Source organism: Acinonyx jubatus, chromosome D1, assembly GCF_027475565.1.
Source record: "Acinonyx jubatus isolate Ajub_Pintada_27869175 chromosome D1, VMU_Ajub_asm_v1.0, whole genome shotgun sequence".
NCBI lineage: Eukaryota > Metazoa > Chordata > Mammalia > Carnivora > Felidae > Acinonyx > Acinonyx jubatus.
The window spans coordinates 37,500,109-37,514,911 of NC_069390.1; the positions used below are offsets into that span (position 1 = coordinate 37,500,109).

The following is a 14,803-nucleotide window of genomic DNA, read 5'->3' on the forward strand; positions in this document are numbered from 1 at the left end:
AAAACATTCTGAACATCTATTATCTGACTCTATTATTTTTTAATGTAAAGCAGAATCTTTAAATTTCTATTGTTCATGAGTTAATGTAAAATAAAAATGCCTTTGAACTTTCCAGGTGGGAATTTTCAATTGTCTTTTTATCCCATTTTCATTCCCATTGTGGTCCATAAAATGCTGGATGAAGCAAGTTTATTTCAAAAATTGAAGTGAAATAAATTTCTCCCTTTGTTGATTTTAGAGAAGTTTATAGAGTTTAATTAAACCATGAAGAAGAGTAAAGACTCTCAAAGAAAACTGAGTATCAGCAGAGCATTCTGTTTGAGGGCATAGCCTCTAGAATGGTGCAGACCGAGATTTGAACCTGATTTCTGCCAAAAACTACCAAGGATCTGTCTTTGTTAAGTTACTTTATCTCTCTGAATCTCAGCTTCCTGAATATGTTTAAAAGGGTATATTAATAGGGGTGCCTGGGTGGCTCAGTTGGTTAAATGTCCACCGCTTGGTTTCAACTCAGGTCATGATCTCACGGTTCGTGGGTTCGAGTTCGATGTTCAGCATTGAGCTGCCAGTGCTGAGCCTGCTTGAGATTCTCTCTCTCTCTCTCTCTCTCTCTGCTCCTCTCCTGTTGTCATTCTCTCTCTCTCTCTCTCTCTCTCAAAACAAATAAACTTTTTTAAAAATAGGTATATTAATCCTAACCATATACACTGTTATAAGGATTGACTCAGACAATTATTTGAAGATATTAAGAGCATTATAGGATCTCTGGCATATAGATGTCTTTCCATAAAGGACAACTAACATCTTTGCATACATTAGGTGCTCAGTAAAGGCTTGCTTAATGGTAGAATACAACATCTTTCCTAAGGAACCAAGATTGAGAGTAAAGTTTCAATTTTGCCCTTCCACATTGTACAGAATATGTGAAAAAAAAAATCAAGAGGCCTTCTTTCTTGCTTGGTGCTCTCCATTGGTGTAGTCTCCTGCACTGCACACTTAGAAATTTCCAAGAAGATTTTCTCTGCCACCATTATAGTCTCTAGTTAATTTCATACTGTCTGTGGTAAAATGGATCTGTAATAACCGTCTCTGAGATCACCTACCAGCCTGACTGCTGCTGCCTCATATTTTGATTGCTTTTATTTGGTATTTCTTCAAGTATCTTGAGGGAAATAATATGAAGAATTATTGAAATTCATATTAATATATATTTTTAGAATTTTAAAAGTGCTTCCTTCAGCCTTGTGTCTTGTAATCCTTAGATGAACTTGCAAAGTCTCCCATTCATGGATGAAGAAATTGAGATTGCAAGAAGTTGTGACACATAGTTACGTGTCTGTAGAAAGTAGCAGAGCTTGTATCTCCTAATTTCTAGTTCACTGACTGTCCTCTCCATTTTAGCCCCCAAATTCCTCAGACCTACCCATATTGCAAGAGTTACAACCATGGAATGAGTTCCTAGAGGGCTTCCTTTGCCTAATGCTCAAATGTTGAATTACAGTCATTCCCTTTGAGGTAAAAGCTTTCCTTAAGGGGCAGCTCTCCCCGGGAGAAGAAATCCTAATTTCGGAACTTTATTTGTGGTGCTCATATGAAGATTCTGAAAGCAGATTTACAGTTGAAATAAATACATGGGTGTGGGAAGCCAGAGCGTAGAAGGCTTGGAAGTCGGCCATTTTCTCCATTACGAATTGGCCTGGACTTTTATTTCCCTTTCCTTGTGCATATTTTCAGAGAAGCCTACTCAAGGAAAAAGGCAAAAACAAAACCAATCTTTAATGCTTTCCAACGTTATGCCAAACTCTTTCAGTCTATTTTTTTGCCTTCATTTGATTTTCAAATCACATTCATGTAGTAGGTAGTATTATCTTTCCCTATGAGTTGCATAAGGTAAGAGAGGGACAAGGACGCTAACTTGCCCACAGTCATCTTTCCATTAAGTGTCAGAGTCAGGATAAGAATCCATATTGGTCTAAATGTGACTCTTGTGATTAGTCTAAGAATATTAGCTGCTATTATGTTCATGTTAGGTTTTCTCAGAATCTGAATAAGAGGTTATTAGTGACTATAGGATCTTTCGCCATAAATCATAAGCAGTGCTGTTTGACAAATGTTAAGTGAAACTTTGGACTGTCTCTTCCTCACCTGCACAATGAATAAATAATGCCCTTTCTCTGGCTCCATAATATACAAAGATGGAAGCCAAGATGCTTATAGACTCAGTCCCTGCTATCATTCTTTACAGATAATAATTTAGCTCTCATGTTCCAATCAACGTTCAAGGCATAGGGCTTGGTATTAAAATATGAAAAAGATTTAAATAGCCAGCAGAAGTTTGAAATTACAAATTCCTCAGTTGATGGTACATTATATTGTGTGACCACTTAAAAACCAAGATTTCCTAGTAAAACAAAACAAAACAAACAAAAAATCCAAACAGAAACAGTTTTCAGTAGTAAGGTGTTTCATAACCTTCAAAGGCTCCCCATTTCTAAGAGGACAAAGTTCTGGTTCCTGGTTCTATACATCTCACCTAAATACCCTTTTGTAGCTAATTTCCTAGTTACTTCACTCCAGCATTGTTAATATTTTGTCCATTCTTTAGTACCTTTATGTTGTTTTTTCTCCCTTGCCTAGAATTCCTTCAATGTCACTGACTGTCCCCATGGAGACAAATCCTACTCTTTATAAGAACTCATACCACCTGTATCACATTGCTTAAGTATCAAGAACACCTGTGTCAGTAAGACTTAACTGTTTATTACTGGAAGATTTTAAGCTGATAAATAACTTCACTGTTTGCTTCAGGATATTCTTCCATGTCCATTTATCTGAACAAACAGTTTGCTTATCTGAGCAAACAGTTCTCATAGGATGATGGGTTGCTCAACTAGGCAAATAGCTTGATTTTCAAGCAAGCAGTTTACTTATCAAGGCTTGCTTCAAGATGCTCGCCATGCTGTGTCACCAATCTTAAGCAATTATGTCAGGTTTCAGTCCCAGTCACAGTTACTTACCATTAAAGGCCTGATTTAAATGACTAGAGCTTAAATCCTAAACTTTATAAGTATCTTTGATTGTAAGACATTACTAAGGCTCTGTCAAGGTGCTGTTAACTGGTTTCATAAACTTAGCTTTGCTTATTTCAATCCATTATTGTGGGGTTTTTCCTTAAGTCCATAGTCAATAATAAAATACTATGTTATGCAGAATTATTCCAGAGGCAAAAAAGGCAAAAAAAAAAAAAAAAAAAAAAAGAAGAAGAAGACGAAGAAAGAAAGAAACCTAACTGAAATTCATTTGAAACAAAAAAGGGAATATTTTGGCCCACATAACTAAAGGTCCACAGAATCAGGACTTAAAGGGACATTTAAACATTGTCACCAGTGGGCACCTGGGTGGCTCAGTTGGTTAGTTGTCTGACTAGAGCTCAGGTCATGCTTTCACATGGGTTCAAGCCTTGAATTGGGTTCTCTTCTGTCAGTGCAGAGCCTTCTTCAGATCCCCTGTCTTCCTCGCTCTCTGCTCCTCCCCCACTAGTTCTCTATCTCAAAAATAAATAAATATGTTTTAAAAATTGTCACCAGAACTCAACTCTGCTCTGTCAGACTTTACGCCTGGATGGCTTCTTCCCAGGTCAGCTTTCTTATTATAGTATAGGTTGTTTGCAGTTGACTCCTAGCCTACAATCTCTCTAAGTTGAATTTTTCCCAAAACAGACTTTGAAAAACAGTTTCAAGTCCAAGCAATTTATCTGAGAGGTACAGGAGACATCAGTAGGAACTGGGGAAGCAGGACATGGAAGGTAAAGGAACAAATAGGGAGTGCATTATAAATCAACTGCCGCCTTGGGCAACCGAAGTCCTACCCTGAAGGGCAACAATGTAAAAATACATGTCACAGTTATACCACCTAAAGGACCGGGAAGATTGGACCCTTGTACACCAGCTAGTATTGGTTGTTGTTTATGAGAAGAATGTCCAGGCTGAGGTACATGAGGCTGCTGGAACAGACTTAAATGGCCTTAGATAAAGCCCTTAGGCAGGAACCAAATGTAAATATCCACTAGTAGGAGCTGGCAGACTTGCAGTGAAGCCACAAGGCCCTGGGGATATGGGCAGTGCCCCTCAAAAAACTACCATACTCAGACCTCAAACCCTCAGCATTTACAAAAGTCAAGTCATTTTTCTTAGGACCGGATCAAGTTACATGCCTTGACAGAATCAATCACTGCACAAACTACAGGCTTAGTGATACCAGCTATAAATAGCAGAGTAAGGACTTCCAAAAATCCTATCATTCATAAAAGCAATAAGAACACTGGCAGAAATAATCACAATCAATGTTTTCAGAACTCTGGATATTAGCTAAAAGTTTTCAGCCACCCGGGGAGCATTCATTCAAGAAAAAGTTCTCGATAGGGGAAGAACAGTAAGATTTATAGTATTTTAACCTCTCCTATTCCCATCCTTCTCTTCTAAGCTCCACACCAACATCAAAAACTAACATACCACAATCATGTGGGCAAATAGCAGTCTGGAACCACTGGAAGGAAAAGAATAAGATTGAAGCTTCTTACAGTCTGCTCAGAGAATTGCTATTATTTTCCCTATTACACATAAATATGGCTTTATTGTATGAGCCAATGATTCAACTCAAATCATAGAGCCAACATAATTTACATCCTATATTCCCATAAAAACTCGTACATGAATGTTCATGATAGCATCAGTCTTATAGCTAAAAAGTGAAATGCCCATTGGAATGCCTGGGTGGCTCAGTTGGTTAAGCATCTGACTTTGGTTCAGGTCATGATGTCACAGTTCATGGGTCTGAGCCTCATGTTGGACTCTGGGCTTACAGCTCAGAGGTTGGAACCTGCTTTGAATTCTGTGCCTCCCTGCCCCCCACCTTCTCTGGCCCTCCCCTGCTATGTTTTCTCTCTCTCTCTCTCTCTCTCTCTCTCTCTCTCTCTCTCCCTCTCCCTCTCCCTCTCCCTCTCCCTCTCCCTCTCCCTCTCTCCCTCAAAAATAAATAATTTCTTAAAAAGTGGAGTGCCCATCAACTGATAAATGAATGAACAAAATGTACTATTACCATATAGTGGAATATTATTCAGCCATAAAAAGGAATGAGATATTGATACTACAACATGGATAAGCCTTGAAAATATTCTGTTAAGTGAAAGAAGATAGATATAAAATATTATATATTATATGATTCCATTTGTATGAAACATCCATACAGGAAAATCTATGGAGACAGAAAGTAGATTAGTGGTTGTCAAGGGCTGATGGTGGATGGGAATGAGGAACAACTGCTAATAGGTACAGGTATTTTTGGGGTGAGGGGATGATAAAATTCTTCTGGAATTAGATATTAGTGATGGTTGCACAGCTCAGTAAATATGCTGAAGATCAAAGAACTATAGCCTTTAAAAGAATGAATTCTGTGGAATGTATGTCTCAATTTCTTAAAAAAATATTCAAAAAATTTTACAGTGCTCTGTTTTGTCGGGCCTGGGTTAAATCCCTACTCCTGTGGGAGGAGGGAAGTCCCAGCATGAGCTGACAGTGGAGTGGTTACAAAGGAAATTCAAGGTGCTGTTAACCAGAAGAAAGGGGAGTGGGTGTTGAACTAGCAAAAACAAGAAATATTTTTCTATTCTGGCCATCTCATCAAAGGATAATCCCACAAACCCTTTGATCAGAGCCCTTTGTCAGTGCTGCCAGTTCTACTGGTACGTTTATTAAAGGACTGTTTTCTTGCTACAAAGTTGCCACATGCTCCAATGTTGTTTTTCGCCATTTCAGGTGTTAAGACCCTATTGGTTTTGCATCTCTCTCAGGTATCTGTACCCCAAATCACCTCTCTCTCTCTGTAGCAACAATAGTAGCAATCATGGAGAGTCCAGTGTTCTCATTACTAAAAACCCTCCAAACAAGACAGGTTTCTTCCCAAATTCTTATGCAAACAATTAGTGTAAATATGCTCTGGGTGGTGGAGGAGAGTGATGGTAGACCCCTAAGCTAATTTCTTCCTAATGTTCAGCTGAGTCCACTCTTGCTACATTATCATGGATGGGAAAAGTAACCCTGCCTCCTGACTTTCTCTATCAGGTATCCTTCAATAGAAAGTCCTATAACTGAGCATGTGAACATGGATGTTGAAAGGGAAAAAATTAGCCAAAAAAAAAACAACCCCCAAACCAAACCAAAACAAAACAAAAAAAAAAACAAAAAAACCTTATTTCTTCAAAATGTAAGCATAAAATGGTTAGCCAATGTTCTGGGTTATTGAATTTTGTATATCTGTATACATTCTTTCAAATATAATGCAATATACCAAAATAACCAATTATCTTTAAATGTTCATTTTGTAGGTGTTTAGTAGAGTTGGAAAAGAACACAACCATGACTGGTAATAGGAGCTTGGAAATTACATAGGTAAGTAATTAAAACTATTCTCTGTTGCATGGAATTTTCTAAACTTTTTCTGTTCATTGACATTGTCCTTGTCCAGAGTGTGAAAGTTTTGTCTCAAAGGAATAAACAAAAGAAAGAAAACTATTGTCTCCAAATCTGAACTTCCATTTTTGTGCTTAAAAAGAGAAAAGAAAAAAGAAAAAGCTACACATTCTGAATAACTCTGAAGTGAAAATTTTCTCTCCTTTTTAGTAAATGTGTCTTAAAATGCAATAACGTAGCAAAGAATGGGCCAAATTCACTTCCTGAAACCAATTTTTATTGTGCTATCAAAAGCACAATATTGTGCACAACATTTATTGTGATAGTAAGATTTTTATCTTTTGCGTGGATATTGGGAAATCAGCCAATGCATGGAAAAAGATGAAGGCAAGGGTACTGGTGTCAGAGCATAAATAAAGCTGGTGCTTGAACGATCTATTTTCTATTTGGTTTGCACTTACTTGCAATACCTTGAAAGCACAAAAGGTGCTTAGTCCCAATCACAAACAGCCAAAGATTGATTATGGAAACAGCACTTGACATAGAACAAAAATTGATGGATGGTGGAGAAGGATACTGATACTGAGTCATTGACATATTGTTTCCGAGCATGAATGCTTATTTATTTTTTTTAGTCTAATACAATGAATTGGAAAGTGCATTTCTGAGAGCATTAGGGAAGAGACTGAGAGTTTGTACATATTTCTCTGATGGGTTTTTTTTTTTAAGATTTTATTTTTAAGTAGTCTCTATATCCAATGTAAGGCTCAGACTTACAACCCCCAAGATCAAGAGTTACATGCTCTACCTACTAAGCCAGCCATGTGCCCCAGTGGCTTTTCATCTTAACAGTGGTGCTGCCCACAAGTTGAATGGTAATCAGATATGATTTGATTTCTGCTTCAAAATCAAATCAGATACACTGTAGAAAAAGTACTACCTGAACATTTTCCTGATCTTTAAACTTAATGGGACTAAGAATACTACTCCACTTAAAAAGAAAAAAAAATGACTATTGAAACTCAAAGTTTGAATATTTTGAAAATAAATATGTTCTACTCTAAAAAATAGAATCAGGCCAAGATGCTGTAAATACACACAAATTGCCATATTATTGTGGAAAGAAATTATGTGGATTTGAATTTATAGACCCTTCAGAATGTGGAAGGACTAAGCTCATTAAATTTAGAGGAGCTGAGTATAAACATCTCACGCACTTTACCTTCTAATGTAAGCTCATTTTTTCAGTCGATTTGCTCCTTCATGATGCCCTACTCTTAAATCTTGCCTCCTTGCCCTGTTCAAAAAATTCTGCCTCTTCTTTCTATCCCTGTGATGATTTTAACTTATCCACATAGTACTCACTATTCAAAATAGAGTTAAAGAGCTATCTTCCCCATAAAAACTTCTCTGACCCCATATTTATTTATCCTTTTTTTTTAATTTTATTTTAACGTTTATTTAATTTTGGGAGAGAGTGCATATGCACGCAAGTGCAAGCAGGTGAGGTGCAGAGAGAGGAAGACAGATTCCAAAGTGGGTTCCATGCTGACAGCAGAGAGCCCAATGTGGGGCTTGAACTCACAAACCATGAGATCATGACCTGAGCAGAAGTCAGACACTTAACCAACTAAGCCACTCAGGCAGCCCTATTTATCCTTATTTTATGAATTTCCACAGCCTTCATTCTCTGTACCACTCATCAAACACTTATGTATTTTTACTCTTTGCAATCAAATTCTGTCAGTGTAACTGTGACCACCCAATACTCAGATCAGATTTAATTGGTATTGAAATCCAGTGAAAGATAAAAGTGTTCTTGAAAGGGAATTGGAAGTTTTAGGTCATCAGAACCGCTGTGTCAAACTTTAGATGCTGCCTCAATTTCCCAGGGTTGATCAGATTCCAACAAAAGAACAGGGACTGATCTCTTTGAAGAAATGTTTTGTAGCATAAATTTTGCAGTGACTTCCCATTACTGATGAAATATGTCCAGACCCCTCAGCTTAAAGTATGGCATTCAAGCACCAGAAAGAAGTCCATTGTGGCCAGAGATGGGTGAATCAGAGAAAGAAGGGCAGAAGAAAAGGCCACAAAGTCAGCACAGGAGCAGTTTGTGTAGGATTTTATAGGTTAATGGAAGGACATAGGTTTTTCATGAGGGAGATAAACCAGTGAAGCAGCTTGAGAAGTGGTAAAATCTGACTTACGTTTGGAAGTCTCCAAGATTTTATTTGGCCAGATGAACTTGAGGGATTAATTACAACTTACAAAGTTAGGGAAGATTGTGGAGAGATAAGTTTGGGTAGATAGGAACAGTGAATCAGGAGTTCAGTCTTAAGGTTCAAAAGGCATATTAGATATCTAAATGGAGATGTGAGCACCATAACTGTATGGAGCTCAGTGAAAAGGTCCAAGTGGAGATGTAAATTTGGGAGTACGTGTACACTTGGATGGTTTTAAAAATGATGAGCCTGAACGAGATTACATAAGAAAAGAGCATAGAGAGAGAAGACATCCAAGGAATGAGCCCTGAATCATTTCCATGATTAATGGTTAGGGACATGAAAAGAATCAACAAGGAGACTAAGAAGGGCCTCTAGTAAAGCACTAGAAAATTAGGAAAGAATAGTGACCCAGAAGCTAAGTGAAGAAAGATTGTTTAAGAATGAGACTATGATCAAATGTGTCAAATTCAGCTCAATTGCATAAGGTGAAAACAAAGAAATGTCCAAGGATTTAGCAACATGGAAGCCACTAGAGTTCTTCACAAGTCCTATCACAAGTGATAGGGAATGGTGGGAGAAAGGTCAGAAAACAATACATTCAAGAGAGAATGCAAGTAGAGGAACTTGAGATAGGGTGGATAGGCAGCTATGTCAACAGGTTTGCCTTCAATGGGGGAAAATGGCACTATAGCTGGAGATGGGGAGTGGAATTAAGGGGCAACATTTATGATGTAATCTTCTGAAACAAATGAAAATGGTGGTGGACATGACCCAAGAAAGAAGTAAAAAATGATGCAGAAGCTGAAGCAATATTCTTGAGGAGGCAAAAAGAGAGACACACTGAAGAAAAAAAAAAAAGAGGAAGCATCTCCTTCAGAGTCAAGTTAGGGCATAGGGGTTGGGTATAGTATATAGGTACAGATGAAGGTGGGCTGGTAGCAAGTGGTGAGAATGTATGGAACTTCTCTTCCAATGCTTCTACTTTTCAAGTATTTATGTTGTATTTATGTCAATTATGAGCAAAGAGAGGAAAGTATGTGTTGAAGGTTTGAGGAGAAAAGATTACAGTGGAAAATAGTTTATTTATGTAGCTGAGGGAGGAAATGAGTGATTAAAGAAGCAGTTTTAAAGTTGTCGCTGGGGGGCTCCTACAGACCCACAAGGGCCTTTACATGGGTCTGGAAGGTCAAAACCATTTTCACTATAATATCATTGGGGCGCCTGGGTGGCTCAGTTGGTTAAGTGTCTGACTCCTGGTTTCAGCCCAGGTCATGATCTCATGGTTTGTGAGTTCAAGCCCCACATCAGGCTCTGCAGTGACAGGGTGAAGCGTGCTTGGGTTCTCACTCCCTCTCTCTCTGCCCCTCCTCTGCTCTCTCTCTCTCTCAAAATAAATTTTAAAAAGCATTAAAAAAATAATATTATTATTTGCTTTTCTACTCTCATTCTCTTGTCAGTATACACTGGAATTTTTCAAAGACAGCATAACATATGGGGCGCCTGGATGGCTCAGTCAGTTGGGCGTCTGACTTCCGCTCAGGTCATGATCTCATGGCTCATGAGAGCCCACATTGGGCTCTGTGCTGACAGCTCAGAGCCTGGAGCCTGCTTCGGATTCTGTGTCTCCCTCTCTCTCTGCCCCTTCCCCACTCACACTCTGTCTCTTTCTGTTTCAAAAATAAATAAACATTAAAAAAAGATAGCATGACATATGGTAGTGCAAGAGATTCAGTGCAGATGCAGACAGGGGAATATCTAGCTGTCTTCTCTTAAGCCAGACACTGCAGAGATTTGCAAAATATAAAATAATACTCTTTTCATCAACTTTTTTTGTGTTGCAAGGTAGAATTATTATTCATAACATATTTATGTTAACGTGTAATGGATTTATTTTATTCTTAAATATATTAAGAAATGTTTTAAATGTTCTCTACTTTAATTTCTAATATAACAAATATTGGTAGATACAACCCACATAAGCAGAAGCTCTTGATTATATAAATTTTGGAGAAGAGGGTCTTGAAACAAACTTTCAAAAACTATTGAACTACAGAAATTTAGTTTGATTCCTGTGTCACACTTAAAGTGCTCTTAAAAGGAGTGATTATACATTTAAAATAAAGCCAGAAAAAACAATCCTACAATTTTTATGGAGCCACAAAGACCTGAATAACCAAAAAAAATAATCTTGAGAAAGAAGAACAAAACTGAGAGCATCACACGTCCTGATTTCAAACTATATTACAAAACTATCATAATTAAAACAACATAGTATAGGCGTAAAAACAGATGTGTTGATTAATGGAACAAATGGCACAGAAGTAAACCCATGCGTATATGGTCAATCAATTTATAACAAACTAGCTAAGTATATGCAATGAGGAAAGGATAGTCTCTTCAATAAATGGTGTTGGGAAAACTGGAGAGACACATGAAAAAGAATGAAACTGGAACCCTATCTTACATCATACACAAAAATAAAGATTTGAACATAAGACTTGAAACCATAAAACTTCTAGATAAAAAACATAGGTGATAAACTCCTTAACATTTGTCTTAGGAATTATTTTTGGATTTGAAACCAAAAGCAAAGACATCAGAAGTAAAATAAACTAGTGTGACTACGTGAAACTAAAAAGCTTTTGCACAGAGAAAGAAACCATCAACAAAATGAAAAGACAACCTATGGTATGAGAGAAAATATTTGCAAATTGTATGCCTGATAAGTGGTTAATATCCAAAATAGATAAATAATTCATATAACTCAATAGCAAAAAAAAAATACAATTTAAAAATGGGCAGAGTAACTGAATAGACAGTTTTCCAAAGGAGATATACAAATGGCCAACAGGTACATGAAAATGTGCTCAATATCACTGATCATCAGGGAAACACAACTCAAGACCATAATGAGATGCCACCTCACACCTGCTAGAATAGCTGTCACCAAAAAATAATATGCACACCTCAGTGGCTCAGTTGGTTAAGCATCCCACTCTTGATTTTGGTTCAGGTCAGGTCATGATCTAACAGTTCGCCAGTTTGCCCCATATGGGTCTCCATGTTGACAGTACAGAACCTACTTGGGATCTTCTCTCTCTCCTTCTCTCTCTGCCCCACCCCTGCTCTCTCTCTTTCTGAAAATAAATAAATAAACTAAAAAAAGACAAATGATAACAAGTGTTATCAAGGATGGGGAGAAGAGGGTACTCTTACACACTGTTGGTGGGAATATAAATGGATCAGCCACTATGGAATACAGTACAGAGTTTTCTCAAAAAATTAAAAATAGAGCTACCATATGATCCAGGATATCCACTTTTGGGCATATCTTCAAGGGAAATTAAACTGGTATTTCAAAGAGATATCTGCATCCCCATATTAGCTGCAGCATTATTTACAATAACCGAGACATGGAAACAACCTAAGTGTCCATCGACAGATGAGTGGATAAAGACATGTGGTGCATGTATATATGTGTGTGTATATACATATATGTAAATATACACATATATTTATTTACACACATATGTATATGTATATATACTATATACATATATGTGTACATACATACATATATATGTATACACATACACACCGTATGATATTATTCATCCATAAAAAGAAGGAAGGAAATCCTGTCATTTACAATAACATGAATGAAACTTGAGGGCATTATGCTAAGTGAAATAAGCCAGACAGAAAAAGACAAATATTGTACGATCTCACTTATATGTGGAATCTAAAGAAACCAAACTCTAAGAAACAGAGAACAAACTGATGGTTGCCAGAAGTAGAGGCAGGGGAGGGAAGGGATGGAGAAAATGTGTGAAGATAAGCATAAGGTACAAGCTTCCAGCTAGAAGATAAATAAGTTCTAGGGATGTAATATACAGCAGGATGACTATAGTTAACACTGTAATGCATATTCAAAAGTTGAACATTGCTAAGAGAGTAGATCTTAAAAGTTCTCATGACAAAAGAGAAATGTGTAACAATGTGGGTGATGGATTTTAACTAACGTTATTGTAGTGATGATTTTGCAATATATACATTTATCAAGTCATTATGTTGTACCCCTTAAATTAATACAAAGTTGTATGTCAATTATATCTCAATAAAATGGGAACAAAATAATGGAGCATTGAAATTATCCAAGGCTAGATTTTGCCAAGAAACTACATTAACAGTGAGAGAAAGCAAGGTACTTAGGTTGGTTCCAATACTATGGAATTGGCTTCAGGTCAGTGAATGGATTACTGAACAGAATGGAAAATGAGATCTTTGGAGAAGAGTAGGTTATGGAAACTGTCAAGAACTAAGATACTGATCTATATACAAACCTCTTTAAGGAAGGAGAGAAAACAGAGGAGGAGATAAGGTTGTAAATGTGAAGCTCTGGAAGGAGCTTCTAGTCACCAAAAGGTCAGGGCTATTTGGGAATTTCAGAGCCCCACCAATGGGGAGAATCATGAAGACCCACCTGTGGTGAGGCAGATGTGTTAGTAACCTCCCCAGCCTCCATCACATATCCTTGGGAAAGTGCCTCAACCTCCCTAATCCTCAATTTTCTTACTATGAATTGGGTAGATTAGTTATAGGGTGGTCATAAAAATAAATGAGATAACACGTATCAACAATGTACTACAATGCTTGACACCTAGTAAGCACTTAAAATACATTAGCCATCATCATTATGATTATCTCATCAGCAAAATCATTCTCTCCTTGAGGAAAAACATCCTGTTTCAGCCACATTGATGTCCCCCTATGTAACTATGATCATGCTGGGTATTACGAATGTTTGTTAAATTGAATTTGTATGTCTCACTCATTTTTTACCTCAATCAGCATTTTTCTTTTTTTCTTTCTTTCTCTTTCTTTCTTTCTTTCTTTCTTTCTTTCTTTCTTTCTTTCTTTCTTTTGTTCAGAAAATGGTAGTAAATGAGACATTTGAGGGTATACCTTATCTCCTAGGACACTCATCAGTACCCAGTAGCAGGCCAAGAAATGCTTATTTGCCTGAAAACACTAATCCCCTATGCTTTGGAGTCTCCATAACACAAGGATAATGATACAGTACATGTTTGTAATGGTTTCTGAGTCTGTAGATGAATGTAGCACTAGCATTAAATTGTCACCAAATTTAAACTAGATCCTCTTTAATGCAAGATGCCTCATAAACTGTTGTTTCTCTATTTAAGTCCAAAGCAAACCTACAGTTTTACCTTGTAATGAATGTTTTAGCCAAGGAATTTTATATTTGGGTTCAGAATTGTGTCTTTTTCCATAATATTTTTAATATGTCTATGATTCACCATAATATGTAATTTTAAGGGCACAAATGTGACTTGAAAATGAAAAACCCATTACTTTCCATAAAATCAAGTGCTTTACTATATTTTGCCTTTTTTTTTGTCATCTCCAATTTTGTTTTTGAACACTTGATTTTGGCCAATGCCTCAGTCTTCTGTTGCTAAGATCAGACATCTCTAAGTGATGAGAGATGGGACATTAGGGAGAATAAAGGACATTAATAATAACAGTAGTCATCATATCATGTATTTATTGAGTGCTTACTGTGTGACACAATTTATTTTTTAATACATTTAATTCTCCCAGAAGCCCTAACACAGAGAGGTACTCTTATTGGCTTCATTACGCAGATCAGAAAACTGAAGCAGAATCATACAGCTAACAAGTGAGCAGCCAAGATTCAAACCCAAATAATGTAATTAGCGCAGTCACATTTTCAACCAAGATCTGAATGCTTTGACATTATCCACTGCCACCTCTTTGATACGCACTTATTTCTAGGTGGCACTGTACCCACATCTTGATATTTAACATCGCTTGTGTCTTTTAAAAGGCCTTGAACTAATTATAAAGTTTATTTTAAGACTGCTTTTTTTTTATATCTGAGGGGACTTCCGCATGTGCTAGATAAGTATTAACCAAATTAAAAAAAAAAAAGGAATTAATCAGAAAGTACATTCTGAGAGTGATTTTCACCCTTCAGTGAGATGGTCAACTCTTCCTTTGTAGTGAGGTTGTTGGACGATGAAAGCTGAAAGCTTGGTGGAGTAATTCTTTTTTTTTAAGTTTATT

General features: G+C 36.9%; 1 long non-coding RNA gene across 1 annotated transcript in view; it reads left to right on the plus strand.

Annotated features, from left to right (window-relative positions):
- The window catches only part of LOC128311810 (uncharacterized), a 181,338-nt gene that overhangs the window by 97,192 nt on the left and 69,343 nt on the right, over positions 1-14,803 (plus strand). The window contains exon 4 of the long non-coding RNA XR_008290426.1: positions 6,383-6,446. This is a non-coding gene — a long non-coding RNA (uncharacterized LOC128311810). The remainder of the gene's footprint in view (positions 1-6,382; positions 6,447-14,803) is intronic.